Source organism: Azolla caroliniana, unplaced genomic scaffold, assembly GCF_043228905.1.
Source record: "Azolla caroliniana isolate FFs.n. ecotype wild unplaced genomic scaffold, voAzoCaro1.0.p SCAF_2, whole genome shotgun sequence".
NCBI lineage: Eukaryota > Viridiplantae > Streptophyta > Polypodiopsida > Salviniales > Salviniaceae > Azolla > Azolla caroliniana.
The window spans coordinates 16,252,288-16,264,953 of NW_028230437.1; positions in this window are offsets into that span (position 1 = coordinate 16,252,288).

Here is a 12,666-nt window from a genome sequence, read left to right on the forward strand (position 1 = left end):
TACAACCTTTTAATCAAGTGATAATTCGAAATGCAAGGGTCGGGCCGAGCGTTGACGAATTTGCCGAGGCCTTCATTGGAAGGTCTATTTATTCGATCGGTGATCTATACTCGGGGTATGATCAATTCCAACTAGCTGTGGAGAGTAGGGACATCACGATGATGTGGACCCCTATTGGCCTAGTGCGAATGTGAACCTTGCCACAAGGAGGCACTAACTCTGTAGCCCACATGGTAAATGCAATGAACAAGGTATTGAGAGATTGCATCCCCGATATCACCATGCCATTCTTTGATGACATCCCCATAAAAGGGTGCTCTGAAGAGGAGAAAGATGAAACCTTGGACGAGGATGGGTGAAAATGTTTTGTGGCAGATCACATCTCCAATTGCAAGAAGGTTCTACAAAGACTCGAAGATGCACGCTTGAACTTCTCAGGTGAGAAATTGACATTCGGCCAATCGGAGATTCTTGTGGTTAGACACGTCTGTGGGGCATATGGACAGAAGCCATCCCCGGCAAAGGTGGACGCCATCACAAACATGAGGGAAGAATGTAAATTGCAGACAGAGGTGAGGCGATTTCTTGGTGCCTGTGCATTCTACCATATTTGGATCCCACACTACACTCACCTAGTTGAGCCTTTGTATGGGCTACTCAAGAAGGGGCGGAAGTTCAAGTGGGAGGAAGAGCACACAAAGGCAATGAAGATCCTCAAAAGGAATGTTGGTAGCGGCTCCAGCTTTACGAAAACCCGTATACAAGGAAGGGGTGCCCATCTACGTGATGGTAGATACGAGTCCAATAGGGATCGGATGGGTCATCAACCAAGAAGGGGAGGATGGTGCACGCTACGCCATCCGGTTCGGAGCCAAGATCTTAAGTGAGCGACAATGAGGATACTCCCAAGTAAAACGTGAGCTTTGGGGTATTGTGTCCACAGTGAAGGCGGATAAAGATTACCTAATTGGGTCAAAGGTGGTAATAGAGATGGATTGCCTTCCAATCCTAGGGATGGTTTCAGGATGTGCAACATTTGACTTAGCTATGCTAAGATGGATTGCTTACATCAAATCAATGAACCCGGAGATTCACCACATTTTAGGGAAGAACAATGCCATGACAGATATGCTATCGAGGGCACGATTCGAGGGCAAAAGCGACATGGTATCTAAAAATGAGGAGATCGCTCTTGACTTCTTTAAGATGGCCCAAGCGTTTATAGATGATTGAGATGCGCGATTACTCCACGCCTTAAACAAAAGGGAATACGAAGGGGAGTGGCTACACATTGGCAAGTTCTTAAGCTCAATGACGGTGAGAGTTCATGGTCGAAGGAGGAAGCACAGAGAGTCCAAAAGAAAGCGTACAAGTACTTCCTACGAGGGGGATTCCTCTGGAGGCACCCGAAGAGAAGGACAGGGACGCCACAATGAGTGGTCATCAAGGAAGAGGACCAACCAACATTGGTGTCTGAGTTCCATGAGAGTCCTTGGGCGGGCCATAGAGGAACGTGGGCAACATTCAAGAAGTTAAAGGAGAAGTACTGGTGGCCGGGAATGTACAAGGATGTCGCCCATTTCGTGGGGACGTGTGAAAGCTGCCAGATACATTCAAACATACGCCATAGGGATGAGTTGCACCCGACCTACCCACTCACCATACACTTCAAATGGATGGTGGATTTGGTTTCGATGCCTATGGGAGTGGGCCAAATGAAATATTTGGTGCTAGCAAGAGAAGACCTAACAAACTAGGTAGAAGGGCGAGCCTTAGCATACAAAACAACAGCGGGGGTGTGTAAATTCTTACTCGAAGATGTCATCTGATGGTACGGATGTGTGGGAAAGATAGTGGCCGACAGAGGAGAGTTGAACGCTCACAAAGCTATAGAGCTCTTTGAACGACTTGGAGTGATGCTCTCTCTCACGACCGCTTATAACCCGGAGGCTAATGGAAAGATAGAATGCGGACACGGGCCTATCGTCAAAGCCATTGTAAGAGCTTGCAATGGGTGAGTCGGGAACTGGGCTTGGTTACTACCTTATGCCATGTGGGCCGATAGAACAACTCACAACTCAGTTATAGGTTTCATGCCAACTGAACTCATGTACGAACAAAAGCCAGTGATGCCCATTGAAGACATGATCGCGTCATGGGTAGCGATGCTGTGGGAAAATGAGATGAGTCGAGAAGAGCTTCTAGCAACAAGGATAAGGCAACTTGAGAGAATACCCGAAGACTTGGAGTTGGTGGAGGAGAGGTTAGAAGTGGCTAGGCTAAGTAACAAAGCCCGATTCAACAAGACACACCGACTAAGACAAAGACGATGATGAGAAGAAACTAAGAGATAGAGATGGCAAGGAAGATAGAAAACAAAGGGATGTTGATGATGGTAACTTTAGAACCAATGACGGTGACGATGGTAACTCCAGAAGTAAGGGCGATGATGAAGACGGGTAATGCTTCCAGTTGGAAGGGATTCAAACTGTCACGAACACACCAACTGCGGACTCGGACGGAGCATGAATGACAAGGCTACGAGGAACTTCAGAAGCTAGCAACGACGTAAGAGAATGAAGACAGAGATGAAGGAGACAAGATGGAATGAAATGAGAATACTAGATTGATGTGTCAATGACTGGTGTTGAATCCCTTGAAAGGGACAAAGGAGGTTACAAGTATTTATACTTTGAGTCGAAGTACATGCATTAGAATATTTTGGAGATTATTCGGGAGAATATTCTAGAATCCTCTAGAACCTTCTAGTTCTAGAACTTTCTAAAAAATCCTAGGACTTCAAATTGATAATCTACTAATAATCTACTAAGATATATATAACATGATCATATATTTGGATGTGTTGGTTAGAACACAACACTTTGTTGGCCGGCAAAGACTCAAAAGCCGGATTAAGTCCAGAATGGGGAAGGGATAATTTATCTATAATTATTATTATTTTGAGAAACGAACGGACGGACCCGGATCCGGACCGATTCGTAGCGGGTTGCCGGTTGGCACCCAAAGCCAGTGACCTATAAAAGGACCTGGCTATATTGTAATCAATCAGTGGTTAATTAATGAAAGTCTTGTTTTGCTACGTATTGTTAATCGTTAAAAGCTTCTAGTTAATTACCATTCTATACTTAATCTAATCTATCTTACGAGTGTATTATGATCATTAACCACACCTGTTAATAGCCGGTTAGGGATACATTTACGTTACGGTCTGCGTCTACCCCAATTGCACCACCATTTGGTGAAGTGTCCTAGGGGGACACCGTGTTAGGGTTAGTCCGGCCCAAGGCATAACACAGTTTTTGGCAACCACGACTCCTGCTCAAACGCAGTGAACAACGGGGGGCATGGATGACTAGACCAACAAACGACCCAGCAACAGAGCGAGTGAGACGACTTGTCAAAAGACTGCGGAAGTGTGAAGTGTACCACCAAGCGTGGATCGATCCTTTTCCAAGGTGATCTGGCAGGTGGTCGCAAAGTCACTCTGTTTGCAGCAAAATTCCCACCTAGATGAAGGAAGCAGTTTAAGTTGACAGGAATACACGCTCTGATACCAGTTTGACAGGAATACATGCTCCCTAAGCACAACGCTCGGCCACAACCGAGCCTAGGATCAAACATAGAAAACGGGTAATGCAAGCACGACACAATGAAGAGAAGAGTACATAGGATGTTAATGTGGAAAACCCAAACTACGGAAAAACCACGACAACCCACAGACTACAAACTATCACTATATCACAATGTACAGTAGTAAAGCACCGAGGCAACGACCTCGAGCTTGCTATCTTCGTCACAGGCGGCGGTTACAACAGAATCAACGAACTCTCCCTCTCTCTCTCTCTCTGTGTGTACACAGTTACTCTCTCACAATTGCGACAATGACAAATGACTACGCACATACTAAGTTTGCCCTAAGTCATATTTATACTAATATGACTTTTCGGCTATTTACAAATATAGCCCCAATGGACTCTCAGGAAAATATTTACAAATATGTCCCTTCATCTTGTGAGCATTTCTCACCGGGCCTTCACCATCCGGCCCTTGCCGGGCACTCGTCATCCGGTTCTCACCAGGTCTTCCGTTGCCGGGTACTCCTCATCCGGTTCTCACCGGGTCTTCTATTGCCGGGTACTCCTATCCCATCCGGAGGGATCTGTTTCCTAACAAACTCCCCCTTCACTCTGGCATGGGATGGCTTACTAGTCCGATCCGCTTCCAGCATGCATCCAGCTTGTTGGGTATTAGTACTTTGGTCAGCATATCTGACCTGTTCTCGACCGTGTGGATCTTCGTCAGCGCGAACTCCTGGTCATCTACTCTTTCCCGGATCCAGTGATACCTTCGCTGGATATGCTTCATCCGGGAATGGTAAGCCGCATTCTTAGCAAGGTGGATGGCACTTTGACTATCGCAATAGAGCCAGTATTCATCTTGCCGGATACCGAGCTCTCCGATGAAGTCCTTCATCCATAATATTTCCTTGTCGGCTTCCACCTCCGCCATGTACTCCGTTCCGCGTCCGTGGTTGACAACGCAACCGTCTTCTGCAGCTTCGACTGCCACGAAACAGCTCCCCCTGCATATGTCATTACATACCTGGATGTAGACCGTGTTAAGAGTCTATTACTAATCAATAGACCAAATCAAGTAAAAAGGAAGAAAATAGATTGGATAGAAGAACCCGTTCCACCCGACCACCCCCGAGCTATGATCTAGACATAGCCAACCTACCACCGACGTCCCATACCGCCGGATATTAGGATGACTAATACCTTGGAAGAGATAAACACGATCGTCGAGACGAAAGCCTAGCCCGCACCACCGGTGTCTACGACAACAGCCTTCCGACGTGATCCCTATGAGGGTAGCTAAGCCTCATATTTATACCTTTTCCTAGGCCCCTTGAATAGATGTGCCTTTCTAAAAGGCTCTCTATTCATTGGTTGTCTAAATCATGATAGTGCATGCACATATCATTCATTCTATCCAATCATTAGTCCCCTTTTTAATAATAGTGAACATACCCTTCACTAATGTAAATATTAGTGACCTACCCTCACCAACGTTATGTGTACATAACATACTCCCCTACTTCAAAAGATTGCACTCTTGCAATATAAAGTGAGGAAATTGTGCCTTAAGCGAATGCTCGCGTTCCCATGTGGCATCATCAATAGGTTTATCCATCCATTTGATCTTGAATAGCCGAATCTCTTTAGAACGTAAACGTTTAGTACGAGAATCAAGAATTCGTTCAGGAACATGAGGTTTGTAAGAAAAATCCTCTAATGTTACAAGATCTTGGATTGTGATGGTGTTATCACCAGAGCCTAAAAATGGTTTTAGACGACTGACGTGAAAAACAGGATGAATACCAACGTTACGAGGTAAGGCAAGGTGATAAGCAGATGACCCAACTCGCTTAAGGATTTCAAATGGGCCACAATATCGTGGGGCTAACTTAGCGCACTTGCCCGTAGATAATGACGTAGAATCAGTCGGGACACGCAAAAAAACTTTTTGACCAATAGTAAATGCACGAGGACGTCTATCCTAATCAGCATAAAATCGAGCACGATCTTGAGCTGTCTTGACATTTTCTTTGGCAATATGCAACATTTGGTTCATGTCTTGCAAAAAATTGCGTGTACTGTCTAATGTATCACGATGAATCGTGACATCAACTGGGGCACGTGGCTGAAAACCATATATCAACATAAAAGGACTATATCCAGTGGATGTATGTTTAGAGCTATTATAGGCAAATTCTAAGATAGGAAGGTATTGCTCCCACTTAGAAGGGGTTTTTGCTACATAAGGTCGAAGCATGTCCTCAATAATTTGATTAACTCGTTCAGTTTGTCCATCAGACTGAGGATGATCTGCGGAACTCATGCTCAACGTAGTTTCTAGTTTCTTAAAGACCTGAGTCCAAAGTAAACTTGGAATCTCGATCACTAACAATATCCATCGGTAATCCATAAAAACGAAATAACTCATCAACAAATTGATAAGCCAACTGTTGAGCGGTTACCGTGGTTTTTGTAGGAATAAATCTAGCTAATTTTGTTAGCTTGTCAACGACAACCCATATGGCATCATGACCCCTCTGTGTACGAGGTAAACTAACAATAAAATCCATCGAGATACTTTCCCATTTATTGTTGGGAATATCTAAGGGATGTAAAAGACCAGCAGCTTTAAGTCGTTCCGACTTATTAATCTGACATTGTAAGCATTGAGTTACGTATTTATGCACGTCAGAGCGCATCTTAGGCCAGAAAAAAGTACACGAGATGAGAACGAGTGTGCGTTGTATTCCAGGATGACCAGCAGATGGTGCATCATGACCTTCATGAAAAATTTTCTGTTTAACATTTGGTAAATCTGGAACACAGACCTTTCCACTACGGTAGAGCAAACCGTTTGTAATGTGAAAGGTCGCCTTCGAGGGTAGGGTGCTAGTATCGGCATCTAAACCAGATTCGGCTTTCGTCTAGTATTTTGAGAAATAACTGTCATCAAGGTATTTCCCTCGAAGGTGATCTAAAAGATCAGATTTTATTTCCGTGAAGCTAAGCATGTTAACTTCTTTAATGCGACTAAGAGCATCAGCAACGGTGTTCATAGAACCCTTGTGATATAGTATGGAAAAATCAAAATCTTGCATAAGGTCAGCCCAACGGCCTTTACGACCAACAAGATCGGGCTGGTCACAAAAATACTTTAATGATTGATGGTCTGTTGTAACCACAAATTTATTTCCATAGAGATAGTGCCTCCATGTTTTAAGTGCGTGTATCACCGCAAACAACTCTTTCTCTTGAACCGAATACCGAGATTGAGCAGCATCAAGCTTCTTACTTTCAAAAGCAATAGGGTGACCACCTTGATAAAGAACGGCACCAATAGCATAATCACTAGCATCGGTTTCAATTGAGAAAGGCTTAGAAGGGTCTGGTAATAGAAGAGTGGGAGCCTGACACACATGCTCCTTGAGTGTCTCAAATGATTTGTCAAGTTGTTCATTCCATGAAATTGGTTTGACAGACTTACGTGGATGACCTTTTAAAAGGTCAGTTAATGGCGTAGTCAATTTGGAATAGTTACGAATTGATTTTCGTAAAAATCCAACAAACCCTAAGAATGATCTAAGTTCACGAATATTACGAGGAATGGGCCAAAGTTTAACCTTTTCAATACGAGAAGGTTCAATTTCAACGCCATTTTCTGTAATTAAATGACCTAGGTACACAATAGATTTTTGGAAGAAGTCACATTTTGAATGTTTTGCATAGAAAGAGTTGTCACGCAACTTTCGCAAAACAAATCGAACATGTTGAACATGATCTTGCAAGGTACGGCTATATATCAAAATATCATCCAGGAAGACGACAACAAAATCACCGAGTTGATCTCGGAAAACATCATTCATCGCTTGTTGGAATGTGGCTGAAGCATTAGTCAACCCAAACGGCATGACTAAAAACTCATAATGGCCATAGCGCGTACGAAAAGCGGTTTTAGGAATATCATCCTCGGCGATGCGAATCTGATGATAACCAGTTCGTAAGTCAATTTTCGTAAAATATCGAGCCCCGTGCAAACGATCAATCAAATCATCGGCACGAGGTAATGGATATGCATTCTTAATTGTCATTTTATTCAAACGGCGATAATTGATACACATTCGCCACGAACCTTCCTTCTTCTTGACTAATAGAACTGGCGCACCCCAAGGTGATTTACTATACCTAATGTGGCCCATACTCAAGTATTCCTTAAGTTGTTTAGCGATCTCATCCTCTTCTAATCGACTAAGTCGGTAAGGTGGAATGCTCACAGGAGCAGGCCCAGGGATGAGTTCAATTTGATGGTCCACATTACGTTTAGGTGGTAAAGTAAGCGGTAATTTAGTAGGAAACACATCTTGAAAAACCTCTAAAATAGAGTCGAGTAATCGTTGCTCAAAATGTGGTAATTGTGTGGCGTCAATATTAAAATAATAAAATTGAACCGCAGGATCAATTACACACGAATAAATTAATGAACTAGAATACTCACTTAAAGATTTAGAAGACACAAGTGAATGAGAAGGAAGTTTGGAACATTGAATAAAATGTTTACAATTATTAAGTTCAAATGTGATTGAGTGATTAACCCAATCAATGGACAAAGAAGGGTTTTTATTAAAAAACCAAGGATATCCTAAAATGACATCTGCGGATTGTAATTTCATAACATGAAAGTCAAGCTTCTCCAAATAAGTATCTATTTGAATTGGCAGTTGACAAACAATGCCACTGATGTATTGAACGTTTCCATTTGCCATGTGAACTTAATAGATATGATCACTTGCGTTTATGTGGAGCTCCATTTGCTGCACAAAGTGATCATTAAGAAAATTGTGAGAACTACCGGAATCAAACAAGAAATGTGCTTGTGTTCCATTGATATATCCGACTGCTCGGAGTAAATCATTAGGTCCAAGTAAATGTGAAGGAAAAGTGCATTCACATAAACTTAAGTGATTGGTATGAACTTCAACAATATCAAAAGACTAACCTGTGTGACTCGTAGATTTGTCTTGAGGAGGGGTGTTCATTGACTTCCTCTCAAGACGACGACAGGTATCCTTTGTGTGGCCCCGCTTCTTGCAATATGCACAGAAGAGGTTCGGTTTCTTTGAGTCGCGGTCAAGAGTGTCACTGGATTGCTTACGTTTCCCAATGAACTTGACATTCGGAGTTTTGGCGAACTCAGGTTTATTGTGGTCTTTCTTGGAAGTCCTATGGTATCGCAGCACAATGTTGACGGCTTCCTCGAAAGTTGTGGGGTCCTTGTCATGGACAATCCAATGATAATCCCCATTGGGAATACCATTCAAAAAACAAGCGACAAACCATTTCTCACCCGTAAGTCCCGATTTTTGGATCTGGGTCCGAGCGTGATGCACATAATCCTCGAGAGAGGTAAATGGCTTACTAGACAATGTGAGCAAGTGTTGCGCTTGTTCGGTTTGAGAAGGTGGCTGCAAGAATTGTTTCTTAAAAACATCAACGAAACCTTCCCAAGTTGTGGGTAAGTTTTTTGCGGTCCTTAGGCCACGCCACCAAGCAGCAACTCGGCCACCTAACTTACGACCGACATAACCAATTTTTACTGCATCGGGCTTGGGATGAAGCTCAAAGTGAGACTCCCAACGACCAAGCCAAGTGCTAATGGCCTCCTCGGTTCTTTCTTTCTTATCTCCCTTGAAAGGCGTGACTACGAAGGAAGGTTCACCTTCTTTCTTGGACTCAATAGTTAATTCTTGGAATTTCTTATCCAATGCCATATTGGCCTGTCTCATTTCGGCCAGTTGATTCAAGGTAGTAGTGAGCAATTGCTCAATAGTGATCTCAGCTTGTGTGCGAGATGCGGATTGGGGTTGAGAGGTCTCATTTGGAGAGATCGTTCTAACTGCGTTCAAAACTTGTTCCATGATGCACGCTGTGGGTATGCAATAAAATAAGGAGGTTCAGAAAATACACAAGCAAAATGAATGCTTGAAATTTTGATTGAAAGAACTTTATCCAAGAAAGTATCTCATGTCTTTACCCCTCTAGACATATGAGATGTGATTCGAGATCCGATAACTATGGTAACACTATGGTGTTTTAAAAACCATGGGGGAAAACATAGCTAAGATGTATTTCTCGGATCTCTATCTTGAGTAATCATGGCGGCTCCCCGAGGCTCAACCATGGTTCTTACATCAATGAAATTTCCTAGATAGCCTTATATTAATGCCAACCCATCATGTATTATATGGTCGAGAAAGTGTATTACGTGAAAAAACAAGTGCACTCACAAGTAATATTCTAGTCTTGCGAGCAATAAGCAAACGTGATGATAAAATGATAAAATAAGGCACTACTCATAAGAGTTAAGTAGTGACGAAAACAAGGGTAAAAAAAAAAAGAAAAAAGAACCCATGTGTTACCTACGAAAAAAACAATGTCCCAAATAAATGGGAAGTGCAAGGTATGCACATATACATCCCAATATGATTGTTATAACTTGCACAATTGTGACATAAGCCACAAATTGATACAAGTGATGACGGTGTTGTGCGCAAAGATGTAATACTCAAATCCATGAGTAAAACATCAATAAGGGAACTCATATGGTTTTACTCGTTTTCTAAGGCTTGATGATAAGAGTTAAACCTAGATGACCCGTTGAAAAAAAAAATCGTTCAACAAGCCACTCCATACGAAAAAAATAGTCTACACGTAAAGGTTACATTAAAATTAAACGATGTAAATACTTTATACATGAAAAGGAAGTGGAAAAAGGAGAGTTAATTGTGGGCGGGTAAATAATAATTACTAGAAAATCATTTAAGTGAAACAATACTTATGAAATTAAAATTTAATTAGAATAATCAACAATTAGGTGTATGGAATCAAACATGCCCTAAGATACGAAACCCTAGGGTAGTTGACATGCACCTCCTCAAGACCACCACATATCCCTAGAATCGGCCAAGTAATGGCTAATTAAAGAGGAAAGTGGCATAGGTAAGTGACATATACCTCGTCAAGGCCACATCATCCCTTAGAATCGGCCAATTGATGGCCAATTAAAAAGCAAAGTGGCATATGTAAGCTACATATACCTTGTCAAGGCCACAACATCCCATAGAATCGGCCAATTGATGGCTTAATAGAGAGTAGAGTGGCATAGGTAGGCAATATACACCTCGTCAAGGCCACATCATCCCTTAGAATCGGCCAAGTGATGGCTCAATAGAGGGGAAGAGTGGTATACTCAACATCATATGCAAAACGGCCATGAGATAAGCGTGTGCGATTAGAGCAAACACGCTCGACCCAATGCACAAGAATAATTATTATCGTAAGAGTTCAAGAGAGGAGAGAGTGGGATATATATCGCAATATGCAAAAGGCCATGAGTTGAGCGTGTGCGATTAGTGCAAACACGCTCGGCCCGATGCATAATAATAAGTAAAGTCGTAGCGTAGTAGGAGGTAGAAAGAAAGAGAATAAAACGTAATACCAATTTGATTCGACCATAAAGAACGCATAATAGAAAAAGAGAAGAGATCAAAAAAGAAGAATACCGGGTTTAGAGTGTTGTTTTGATCCTGAGAAGAGCATGACGAGCCTTGTTAGATCCCCCTCGCTCACACGCAAAAAACATCAAAACAACAAAAAAATTGTTAGTAAAAGCTCTGATACCACTGTTAAGAGTCTATTACTAATCAATAGACCAAATCAAGTAAAAAGGAAGAAAATAGATTGGATAGAAGAATCCGTTCCACCCGACCACCCCCGAGCTATGATCTAGACATAGCCAACCTACCACCGACGTCCCATACCGCCGGATATTAGGATGACTAATACCTTGGAAGAGATAAACACGATCGTCGAGACGAAAGCCTAGCCCGCACCACCGGTGTCTACGACAACAGCCTTCCGACGTGATCCCTATGAGGGTAGCTAAGCCTCATATTTATACCTTTTCCTAGGCCCCTTGAATAGATGTGCCTTTCTAAAAGGCTCTCTATTCATTGGTTGTCTAAATCATGATAGTGCATGCACATATCATTCATTCTATCCAATCATTAGTCCCCTTTTTAATAATAGTGAACATACCCTTCACTAATGTAAATATTAGTGACCTACCCTCACCAACGTTATGTGTACATAACAGACCGGCTGGTATCCATATCAGCCGACATCTCCGAATCGGTAAAACCGTCAAGTTGAAGTTTACCGGAGACGAATCAGAGACACATATTCAAAGTGCCCTTCAAGTACCGGAGTATCCATTTGACCGCGTTCCAGTGCTCCTTACCGGGATTGCTCATGAATCGGCTCACTACTCCGACTGCGTATCCAATATCCGGTTGATTACACACCATTGCGTACATTAAGCTCCCGACAACAGAGGCATATGGAACCTTCATCATTTCCCCTTCTCTGCTTTCATTTTCGGGCTTTGCTTACCAGATAACCTGCAGTTTGCCTGAAGTGTTGATCCGACCGGTTTCGCATCTGACATGTTGAACCGCTGAAACACCTTTGTCACGTACGTCTCTTGTGACAGCCACAATTGCTTCATTGACCGGTCCCAGATAATATGCATCCCCATCATCTGTCTTGCCGGACCCAAGTCTTTCATTGAGAAGGTCCAGTTGAGAGCCTTCTTCAACATCCGTATTTTGGCTTGGTCCCGTCTGACGATCAACATGTCGTCCACATACAGAAGGAGTATCAAGAAGTCGCCTCCTTCGAACTTCTTCACAAACACGCAGTGATCAGCATGTGTCTTGTGGTACCCTTGATCGGTCATGAAGGAGTCGAACTTCCGGTACCATTGCCAGGGTGCCTGCTTCAACCTGTAAAGGCTCTTCTTCAGCTGGCAAACCAGGTGCTCCTTCCCTTTCTCCACGAATCCTTCCGGTTGTTGCATGTAGATCTCCTCTTCGAGGTCACCGTGAAAGAATGTCGTCTTCACGTCTAGCTGTTCTACCTCGAGGTCCATGCTTGCCGCTATACTCAGCACCGTCCGGATGGAGGTCATCTTTACTACCGAGGCAAATATCTCGTCAAAGTCCACACCCTTCTT